The following is a 12972-nucleotide window of genomic DNA, read 5'->3' as shown; positions in this document are numbered from 1 at the left end:
TAAAAACTATCTCCGATAAATCAAATTGGAATACGTGTATGATGAAATATTTAAAAAATGATATTTGTGAAATTATGTATAGCATTTTGTCATGAAAAGGATGAAAGGATATAATTGCGAGTCTTCAAATGTTAATGTTGGATTATTTTTGAATAGAACAAATGATTAATTAGGATATGATATTACGTGAAACGGTAAATATACCATGCGAGGAGTATTTAAAAATAAACAGGAAAAGGAATATAAATATGATATTAATTAGAGAACGGAAAGAAACTAATTACAATAATAATGTTTTATGATAAGCGATCATCAGCTAGATATTATTACATGCAATGGAATGTATAATAAAATGAATTTATATTTTTATTTTTAAAACTATATACATTATTATTCATTTAATACTTTTCATGAAATAAATTTGGAATAAATTCGTGTAAAATATGATGAACGCATTAAAAAACAAGTAATATCGTATTCCTAAATCAAATCACTTGCAATTAGATGAGATTATAATTTAAAACTGAACGAAAAACAATGACACAGTCACCGTTTTATACTTTGTTTCCATTTCGATCGAGTGACAACAATATCGAGTTTAAAAAATGTATCTAACAGTCATATAAATAAAGATCAATGAAAGAAGATAGAATAACTTTTACAGAGGACAAAGAATCAATTTAACGGTGGATCTCGAAAAAGACGGTGCGTCGAATTTATGCTCCGTGCATTTAAATCAAAATAATACATTTCCTTCGATTAATTAACAATTATTTAACGAATATCGAACACGGTACTATATTTTATTAATACTTACGATTGTTTAAAATTATATAACTTTGTTCTGAACATACCATCATCTTGTAACATATTTTAAAAGAACAAAAAAATTTAAGATGAAAAAAACTCTTCAATTTTTACGACGCAATAACAAATAAAGGATTGGTTTTAGGTTCGATAAGATGCAGCAGGGATCGTCGTCTGAAGAAGAATGTCGGCGTTCCGAGGACGAATAGAAGTGAGCTGGATGCGAGTTAAGAGTGGGGGGAAGGGGGAGAAGGGGAAGGGGGAAAGGGGGAAAGGGGGAGTGGGGAGGAGTCGTTATCTAAATTACTCTATTTTCTCGAGGGTCGCTCCAGATGGATTTTTTTTGATCGTCCAGAACGCCGGTATCGAATCAAGGTGGGTGTTCTTTCATTCTCTTACTAATACTGTCAACGAAAGACGTTCATTTCGACGATGATGCAACCAGCACGATTTTTTATATCGATATTAAGATCTGTCAAATAAAATAGTTTAGAAAATATTCTCTAATAAAATTTATATATATTTTTGTAAGTAGCTTAATACGGTTTTTGATGAAACACAGTTGTCAGGTGCGTTTCAAAATGAAAGAGTTTTACTAACATGTGGTAATAAATTGACAATGTGATAGTGGTTGTTATTTTATTTGTATACGTTGGTTTAACATTTTTTTTTCTTTTTCAATTTTTATTCTCAGTATTTTAAATAAATGGTCAGTATATATATATGGTTATAGAAAAATATAAGTATTTTATTTATTTAAAATATATTGATTTTAATATTTTTAAATTATAATTATTATTATTATTATTATTATTATTATTATTATTATTATTATTATTATATATATAATACTACATTGAACAAAGTATTCTTATATAATAAAAATTTATTTAACAAAAATATTGACCAAATAAATATACGTAGATGATATTATTAATCCCTTTTTGACATACTAAGATCATATCTAAAGCCTAAAAGTAGCTTGTGCATCTAGTTGAAGAAAATCCTTTAGTTAAGTACACATACTCGATAAGGAGAATTTTCTACCAGAATAAGAGGGAAGACAAACGAGAAAGAAAAATAAAGAAAATCATGTAACGTAGCTTATCGAATTTAATCCTTATCTATTACCAACTATTACCAAGCATATACAACATCCTTCGTAGATCCAATGCATTTTTCAATGTTTAAGCGTATTTTCAAGTTTGAAAAAAGAACAACGCGGCTACTATTTTCTTTGAATGAGTATGTGTTCCTCTATTATACGTTTTACTTCTCGTTAAATTCTACCTGAGATAAGCAAAATATTTCCTAGTATGTAACTATACGACGCTTTAACGTATACTTATCGATACTTGTTCATAGAAAATGCGAATGACGTTAATGATTATGGTAGAACGAAGCCACACGGTTTTTAAATAATCAGATACTAAAAGTAACAAGAATGAAAGAAGACTAAAAAAGATTGAAAATAGAAAGAGGAAATAAAAAAGGTGTTGAATATATGTATAGGTATATATACTTATATACATATATATACATATATATATCTGATATGCGTTGTGGGTTGTCCCCCATGAAAGAGGATGTATCCTCTTTCTTTCTCTTCTCTTTCTCTTTCTCTTTCTCTCTTTTTCTTTTCTTCTCTCTATCTTTCTCACAAACATACACGTATAATACATTCACACGACGCAGGTTCGTTCTTTCCTTCTTCGACAACGTAGGGTACGATCCTTCAGATCGTTGAGACAGGGACGATATAGGTGGAATGTTAATTTAGAGAGGGGAGATAAACTGCTGTCGGATATAACAGGTGAGAGAAAGAGAAAGAAAGAGACAGAGACCACGATATCAATGAATGGAAACGTACTACTTACTCGCCTCGTGTTTGGCGTAGTATTTGCTCGTTCATTCGTTTCTACTACTTCCATGTCACTAATACTATTACTGCTACTATTACTCTACTACTACTACTACTACTACTACTACTACTACTACTATTACAAGTCTTAAAGTTTTACGATAGACAGTAGTGGTGTCTGTATTTTTTTTTTTTTCATTCTGAATTAGACACCGAAGATTTGAGAGAACAGGATACTCGATATATTCACCGTTACCTTTCCTTTTCGTTTGTCAGACCGTGAAAGCTAATCCACATGGCACCAAATTTCCGATGCTATTCATGCATCCTATTTCTTTTCATTCATTGCTTTATTATACAACGGATAACGTTTTTATAATATTTTTTTAGATAATATTCTTTTCGTTCTTATATGTGTGCATATAACTATTATGTCGATTTAATGTTCTAATTAATAATTGATTTATCAAACAGTGTCAAAATAACTAATTTTAATTATTTTTTGATAAACATTTAATTTACTGTAATTTATTTACATAATATAAATATATAACATATATAAATAAATATAATAAATAAACATTTAATTTACTGTAATTTAATTTTCTGTACAATACTATTTTTCCAAGTGTTTAATAATTTATTTTATTATATATTTATGTATTTTATTTGTGAAGTATAACTGATATCTTAAAGTTTTTATATTTGTTGTATGTGAAATTGTTGTTTAATGTAAGTAATATTTTGATAATAATAATAGAGATTTTGATTATCACTCTATTCATATGATTGGACTATCGTTACAAGATCGATAAATTGAAGTATATATTTATGTATAATATATATATGTATAATCAGTTTCATATATACTTTCTTTTTTTAATGGTGAGATACGCAGAATAATCTTCGGTCGTTGTGGTAGATGTTAACGAAAGTTAGTAAATAAGTACTTCATTTTTTCTTGTTGACCCAGCATCGATACTTATCATTATTATGGTCGAGTCCATATCCGCTACTTAGCGTTAGTATCGAATATCGATTGATACCAACGATGTTGACCAATAGCAAATGCATCGATATCGATGTCTATGACCGAGATAGCACGCTTTCTCTCTTGGTATCGTCTATCCGTTTAAAAACTGGTAACAAGAAGCCAACGTTTGAAAAATGACGAGAAAGAATAAAATAAAAAGAGAGGAGTTCTTTTATATATTTGATTATATATTATAACAATATATACGAGTCATAGAAAAAAAGCTATTCGTATTAACGTTCACACTTTCAATTTGAAATAATTTGCTTTGTAATGCAAAGAAACAAAAATTATATTTATCTAAAGATAAGATTAACTTTTTTTACTATCGAATTTATAATGCAATTGAAATTATTGAAATAATCCTAATATATGTTTATACGTATAAGTATTTGACAATATTGCATTACAAGAAAATATTGATTGTTTTAAATCGACAGTGGTTGTACGAATATTCCTGTAACTCGTTGCATCTCTATTTAGTAAGTAACTACTATTTCTTCAAAATTGTTATCGGTAAAAGACATGACTATTATATTGTACCACGGAAATAAGAATAATATCTAAAACGAAGTTAACTGAAACGGGAAATTACTTTTCAAGAAGGTCAAAGAAATAAAAGCTGAGAAAGAAATAAAGAATGAGAAGGGGAAAAGAAGGAGGGTAAGGGGGGCTGGGAGGCAAAAAGGAGGGGGTATACACCGAATGGAAATAAGTATTCTTTGAAAAGATTCTCGAGAAGTAACAAGGTTCGTTATTTCTTAACACCCGTATACATAGCTCCTTAACGGTGGACTTTTGTTTAAACTTGGGAATAATGGAATTGGAAAAAGGGACAAAGATGAAGAGAAAAAACTATAAAAAGAGAGAACTTTTGGTTGAAGCGAGTAAAGAGGGGTGGTGGGTGGGGGGGGAGGGTAGTACTTACGTTATAAATTCAAAGATGATACACGGATAGAAATATAAATATATAGATTGTTTCGAAATTTCTTACAAATAATTAATTAATCAAAATCTAATTAAATATCCATTATTGTTAAAAATGAATTAAATTTTAGGTTTAAATATCGTAAAATTACAGATATCTCGAAACGTTTATTTTATATACAAACTTTTGGATCACCTTATAGATAAATAAAAAGGGGAAAGAAAAATATGAGAGCTTGATGTATCGGAAACATGAATGATTCACGGGTAGCGTACGCACGCTTCAAAGGAGTACCTATCGATAAGTGAAATATAATGTGAAGTATAAAGTCTCCATTTGTATCTTTCTCTATTTCTGCGTGTGAGTGCATATTATTATTTTTCTTCTTCTTCTTTTTCTATTATTAATCTTTCGTAAAAAATTGCATCTTATTTCTTCTCTCTCTTCCACCCTTCTAAGTCATCTCTTTTATAGAAACAATAAATTATCACAAATATCGTACAAATCGTTTAATATTACTCGTTCACATTGTGCGAGTGTATCCCCCCTTCCTTCATTTATTTCATCTTAATCTTTCGTTTCGTTACCCTTGTTTTTTTCTTTTCCACACGAGTGCTTACTTACGTCAAATCGGTTCCCAATAATACGAATAAAAATTATTATTCTTTTCGTCATTTTTCTTTTCCTTTTTTATTTTCCTTTCAACGTCACCATAAATCACAGTCGCGTGTTATTTACCGTAAGACGCGAAAAGATTTGACAAAAGTTTACGAGGGCTTAATGAACTCTCATAACTTTAAATTTCGAACAAGAGTAGGATGTTCGTATTTCGTCGATTAAATCGATACCCTTATTGGAGAAGAGAGTATCGGTGGGTGGTAGTGATGGTGCTGGTGGAGAAAAGGGGAGGATAGAGGGGACGGGGGCTAGAAGTAATATCTCGTTCTTTTAACGATCGTACTAAATTTCTTCGCTCGTTCGTTCGTACGTTCGTTCGTTCGTTCGTTCGTTCGTGTGATGTGCATCTCGATTAGCGACGTAAAAATATCGTTGAAGTTTCGATGATTGGATGTCTTCCCATCCAATAATACAAACCTTTATACGTAGTATCTAAAAGTACTCATATGCATGTAAATAAAAATATATATATATACATGCAAATATTCATGCACGAAAGTTATAAATAATTCGCATCTAAGAAAGTTTGCCGAAATATTTCTTACGTTAAACTTTATATTTTTTTTATTATTATTACTATTATTATTATTATCATTACTTCGTTTGTTGGTTGTAAAATAAGAAAGGTTTTATGTGACGCAAGAAAAGAAATCGAAGATTACCACTACCAGCAACAGCAGCACCCATGTATGTACGTGCACGTACGTCAATAGAGGTTGAACATCGAAGAAAAAGATTTTTCCATTTATAGTGATCGATAGTAACCTCTTATGGTTTCTTATATAGGTATATACAGGAGACATATACGTAGTAGTATTTCAGGATAAAGCTCGTAGAGAGCAGAATCGAGGCCACGACGATAGCAACGATACCGATGACGATCTCTCATCTCCGACAATTCTCGAGATATGGCGAATAATAAAAAAAAGGAGAGAGAGAGAGAGAGAGAGAGAGAGAGAAGAAAAGAAAGAACGATAAGAAAGCAGAGAAAAATATAGATCGTAGTGAGAAGAGTAGCAAACTGTGCGAGAGACATTGTCTTCTGTACGATTTTTATAACGTTTTCTATGATAAAGAAGAAGAAGAAGAATAAGAAAGAAAGAAAGTAAAAAAATAAAAGAAAGAAAAGGTAGATAAAAACAGAGTTAAAAGAAAGGAGAAAAAAGAGATATAGATATATCCATCCGTGTTGAATAATGCAAAAGAGAATCTCACGTGGATTTTACAGTGGCTACATCCCACTGTTAAAGCTATAGCTCTAGTTAGCTAGTAGCTAACCATATAGCTATATCTATGGTTTTATTTCAAACTACACGAGGACGGATATAAAACGTTGATTCTCGTCCTTTCTTCGTTGGGTCTCGTATAGAGCTATAGAAAAATCATGATTACGAGCTATGATAACTCTTTCTATCTTTCTATCTCTCTCTCTCTCTCTCTCTTCCTTTTTTTTTCTTATTATTATCTATCATTCCTATTTGGTAGTCATAGGGTAGAATACATGACACAGAAACAGAATAAGATAAAGAGGGAGAGAGAGAGAAAGGGGGGAGAGAGAAAGAGAGAGAGGGGGGGAGAGAGAGAGAGAGAGGGAAGCTTTAGAATCAAACCATAGACAAATATTCATGTGATCCTGAGTATTCCTGGCAAAGACATATGCATATAGATCGGAATAGGAAGTATAATTGTTGAAACTATGTTCTGGAACGAGAGAAACTCGAGCATGAGGTACGTTCAAAAGGTGTTCTGTATAAGAGAGATAAATAGAGAGAGGAAGAGAGAAAGAGAAGTCGTAATTAAATATATAGAACCGAAACGGGTATGCAAAAGCCAATATTCTATACGGTCGAACGAGAACGAGGAACGTTTTACTCGTTTAATATCGACTACCAAGGAAACAGAAGCTGGAACGCGACACATACAATCCACGTCTATTTTCAGCTAGCTATTTATATTTTTTTATTTTTATTTTTATTTTTATTTTTATTTTATTTTTAATATTTTTTTTTGTCCCATTACTTTTACCCTTTACCTCTTTTTTTCTTCCGTCGTCCTTTTTTTCCTTTCTTTTTGAGATTATGCGATAGAACGGAAAAAAAGTTTGTCTGCTGGTAACGAGGATTCTTTTATCGATGGATTAATTTAATAAACAATTAATTTTGTTATCTCTGTTTTTATTTCTATGTATGATATAAAGTTTTCTATTTAATTCGATAAGTATTTTTTTTATAAATATAATATATTGTTCTCATTGGATATAATTATTTGTCCATATTTATTACAAAGGATTAGGGTTGATGTTGATTAATATATTGATTTAGGATATGTTATAATAATAAATGAAAAATTATATTGAAAATAAAATTTCTAGTAGGATTACATATCGATATAAATTACGTACGTAATATTTCATTAAAAATACTTATCATTCGTAATATTTATTAAAAATATATTTTTGTTCTTTTTAAAATCTACAACCAAGAAATATCAATGACATGCCGAATAAAAAAATAATCGATCAAACGGAATGATAAACAAAGTAAAATAGAGCATCCAAAAGAATAGGAAAAAAAAGGAACAGACTAGTATAGTTATTGTTTTTTTTTTTAACACATTTGTTTATTTGTTTTCTTTTTTTTTTTTTTATTAAACGGACAAAAAACAAGGGCTACCCACGTGACCGAATCTCCCGTCTGCGACAGGAGCAAACAATGCGTCTGCGGTCTCGTTGGGTGCGGCCTAAATAATAGCGCCACATATATGCATTTACACATACATATATACATACATACACAAATACATACATCATAAATACGTTTCATATAATGTGTATGTTGCGTGTGTTTGAATAATACACATGCATTAGTTCTGCTCTTTCTCCTTGTCTCTTTTCGTTTCTATAACATAACACACATACAGACATACACACACGTATATATATTAATACTTACATGCATACATATAGCTGGACGAGTGACACGTAATTATTACGACAACGATCGTGAATGTAACTCGATAGCAGCACGTTCTCCGTTCAATTCTATCGGCGCCAAGCTTTATATATATATTTACGCCTACTGTATATATAATACATACTTATACTTAAATACAGGTTGTTTCAAAATATCTCGAGTATAACTTTCAAGAGGGAGAGAAGTGGATAGTTTCCGTACACTAATATATAAGAACAAAAATTCCTGTAATCACCGTGCTTGATTATAACCTTGTTATAACTAGTGATAAGTTTCGTTACCTAACGTGAAGTATACAGGTAGAAGGAGAGAAAGGGGTGGAGGGAGTGGTGTTAGCATGAGTGATGAATATTAAATTTTAATCGATAAGATTTCACACCTTTAGCATAATATACTACAAAGTTAGGAATGAATAATTTTAACGAGGAATAAAATTGCATAGAATTTGTTCGTAACACTCGCGCGTGGCAACGTGAGATTGATAAAAGTATACTTGTAGAAGGGTAAAAGGAAAAAAAATGAGAAAATAATTATTTGGAATCATGATAACGAATGTAATTATAACGAGGTGAATGCTATTAAAGTCATCCTACCATTAATGCTTTTTAACCCGTCAGGAAAATGACGAGCTATGGATAGGGAAAGAGCTTTTCGAATTAAATTCAGCCTACCGCAAAAGTTGAAAATTTCCTGGTTATATATATGATGCATACGTACACACGTACACGCTCGCGTAAGCTCATTTACAATGATACCGAGGTAATGGTCGAGTGCGTTAATATCTCACAGAGAAACTAACACAGCAGCAACGATTCGAAACTTTGATCATTACTTTCCCTATAGGACTGTTTTAACAGCGCGTTCGATTATCGTTCGGTATATTAATTGCGTCAATTTTACAACGATATTATATTCGCTACTCTGATGGTTATACGATTATCTAGATACCGATCGAATCGATTACGATATGATCTATTTTCTATCCCCTTAGAACGATTATTTCCATTTTGTTGTTTTCTTTTTATTTATAATCATACCTTTAATCAAAAATCAGTATTATATTTTTGAAAAAACTATTATTATTCTGTCGTGTTAGTATTTGTCAAAATTTTGTCGATGGTATTTTATAATTATGTAATATTACATAATTGTAAATGTAATATCGATTAATAAAAAACAAAATATTTGCAATATTTTAAATCAATGATCTGCATTTCTAATGAAATATTTTATATTTTTACTATATTTCTTATAAATTCTGACAAGTTATTATTTATATTGATTGTGATATAAATACACATATTTATATATTTATTGATCGAAGATCATTAATTCAAAAAATGTTAATCATTTTAGAATATTAATATAGTTCGGAATATTTCTTTATTATTATTCATTAAATTGAAATAAAAGAAAAAGAATGATAATCCTTAACGTGAACAGAAGCTTGATAGACAAAATCGAATTATAAATGGAATAACCAGTTTATTAAACTAAAAGACAAAATTAGATCTTAACCGAGAAGTTTTAAAGAAAAGTATTCTCGTTAACGAAGAAATACGACAATACTGTTCGTGATCTCGTCATCCTCATTTTCTCAATTTACGTTTTATTAACGGAAAAGCTACGGAAATTAGTATCCGAAGTCGTTTCACTTTGAAAATGTCTTCTATAATAACTACAAAGTATGAATAGATAAATGTATGCATGTTGTTATTTACGTATAACACTTTACACGTTTTAATACATATTTATAAACTGCCAGCTAAAAGTTTGAAATTCCTATGTAAATTCAGTGAAACTGGATATTTGAGTGGTTGAACAACAAAAAAAAAAAAAGAAAAACTATATAACTAGAAATGGTTTAGTTCGTGATTATGCACTTATCTGAAATTAAAAGACCAAAAAAATAGATATGTTAAACTTCTACCCTCCCGTTCCCCTCGTTTTTTTCCAGCTAAACATTTATAAGATAACACGAAAATGTATCTAATGTAACCGAAGTAAATTGGTTTGTCAAAAAATCCTATTACCATTATCTTTTACATTTTGTGTTATAATTTTTTATCGCGGGGGAAAAAAAATTATTGTCCCTTCTTTCAGCGAAAAATAACTGTCCTTATTTATAAAACTAGGCATCCTGACAATTATTTTATCGAGTGTGTTCCTCGGTTAAAATATATTCTTATTTCATACTTTAATTGTCAGTTTAGTTATTTCATGAAATAATTCGTGGTTATATAGATTAATAGATATCACGTTTTAACAAAATAACACATATACAATACAAAGAAGACACATAATATATTGTACATAAAGGGTAAAGAGAGATAAAGAGAGATAAAGAGAGAGAGAGAGAGAGAGAGAAAGAGAGAAAGTACTGTCAGAGACAGTTCCCATTCGACGATCGTTAATCTCACTCAAGTTACGACAATGACGGATAGAGAAGTTTCTTCTTAAGACACCCGTTATACGTATACATATAAGAAGAAAGCTATCAAAGTACCGATAGTAAGCTAGGATGTTGCATTCGTGTGCGTGCCCACCTGGGACACGTCTTCGTAACATTAAAGTCGACTAAAGTTTTGCCAAAAGAGTAGATAAGGACCACTCTTCGATTCCCTTTTCCGTTGTTGTATTTTTTTTCTTTACCTTTTTCCCATTAAAAAAAAGAAAAGAAAAAAAGAAGAAGAAAAAAAATGACCTGTCTTATCTCTTTCACCTTTTTATCGGATATCGTTTCGTTTAAAGTATTCTTTTCTGGTATAAGAACATTATTTAAATATTTTTCGAATTTATATGGATTTTGTGTATGTGTGTGTGTGTGTGTGGGTTGATAAATAAGTTTAGAAATAAAATATTAAAATATAATTTTTTTTATATATATATATACGAACAATCAAATGTTCTATAACTAAATTATTAATTACTTAATAAAATAAATTTAATTAAAAAAAAAATAAAATAAAATGTTATTTACTTCATGTACAAATTGATTCAATTGTATTAGACGTTTCTTTATTGGCCAATTCAATATTTATCATGATAGATTTATTTGAAATAAATTAAACGGAAATATTCATCAAACTTTCAAAATAATAGAAAATTAATCGAACGTAAATACCGAGTCCCATAATCTCGTAATCAAATTTACAAACTTCTCTTGTACTAAATGAATGGTTGATTAATTGTGGATTACAGTGGATACTTTTCGTATATAATTCGATCGAATTCATAGAAATTGTCAATAGAATTATTATTCAACAGAATTGACAGAAGTAATACGTAATAATTGTTACTGATTGTGATTTTTGTATATAACACAAATTCAATGTTTTCCTCCGCGTTTAACTAAAAAAGAAAAGAAAAGAAAAAAAAATACCCAATTCCTGTTTATCGCGTCGATTATTTTCACGTCATTTTCAGGAAACCCTCCAATTTATTCGCGTTTTATTCGCGACAATTGCGCGAAATCATTAATTCCTATTGTGAGTCAATGTGGATTTGTGTGAAAAAAAAGTAAAGAAAAAAAGGGAAAAAAGAAACATAAAGGGGGAAGAAAGGGAGAGGAAAAAGAAAACAAAAAAGGAAAAAATAAAGGAAAAAGAAAGGGAAGAAGGAAAGAAAGAAAGAATATACGCGAGATTCGAGAAGAATGGAAAACTGGAGCGGAAAAAATGCGGTTCCGTGATATATATGCGCGCGTCGAGCTTTCGATTTGCGATCGATATATCAGAATACCTTTTTTTTATTTTATTGAACACAAAAAGGAGCGACGGGGGTGAGGATGAGGGTGGGGGTGGGAGTGGGGATGGCGGGGTCGTGGTAAATTATTAGAAAATTCTTTTATTTTATTTTTTATATTTACGCGCACGACCAAAACAATAAAAATAATAAAAATAATAAAAACAATAAAAACAACAAAAAGAAGAATAAGAACAATCGATTTCACCCCTCCCCTGTCTCCCCCCACTCCTCCTTGTTTTCATTCTTTCCACATTTTCTTTCGTGTATTACTTTTTTTTCCCCATCCACCCCTCCCCCTCGCCCTTCAATCCTTTGTTCTGTTTCGTTCGTTGTATTTTTTAATCGATGACTATCGAAGGTCGAGGAACAGAAAATCGAATGGAAAAATAAGACGTAGCAGGACGAAAACGAGAGGACAGAAGCGTAACTCGTTTTACGGATCGACGATTCTGATCTAAAGTGAACCGAAATCGTTGTACGAATTCGAGCTTTTCTATATCGTTTTTTTTCTTTTTTTTGCTTTTTTTTTGTTGCTTTTTTTGTTTCTTTCTCTTTTCTTTTCTCTTCTCTTCCTACGAAACAAACTGGAAAGCTCATTCTGGAGATTTTGTCTATGTGTGTTTTGTCGTGTGTATGTGTACAATATAAAGACATTGAGGGGTAGCTAGTTCCAGGGCCGCATTTACCATAAAACGCATCGGACGTAAACTGCTTTTCATTCCCTATGGGGGTTACTTTTGGAAATCTTATTCTTTACAAACAACAAAAATGAAAGAAATATTCTAACATTTTTAGAATCGGTATATAAAATTAATATAAATATTAATAATAATAATAATAATAATAATAATAATATAATCGTTATTTTGCAATACTCTTTTTAATATTATTTTTATAATTATCATTTTATTTTCTTATTTGGAATGTTAATTGTTATTTCATATTT

This window comes from Polistes fuscatus, unplaced genomic scaffold (genome assembly GCF_010416935.1).
Source record: "Polistes fuscatus isolate 324 unplaced genomic scaffold, CU_Pfus_HIC Scaffold8, whole genome shotgun sequence".
Lineage (NCBI taxonomy): Eukaryota > Metazoa > Arthropoda > Insecta > Hymenoptera > Vespidae > Polistes > Polistes fuscatus.
Note: the sequence above shows the minus strand (reverse complement) of the source record.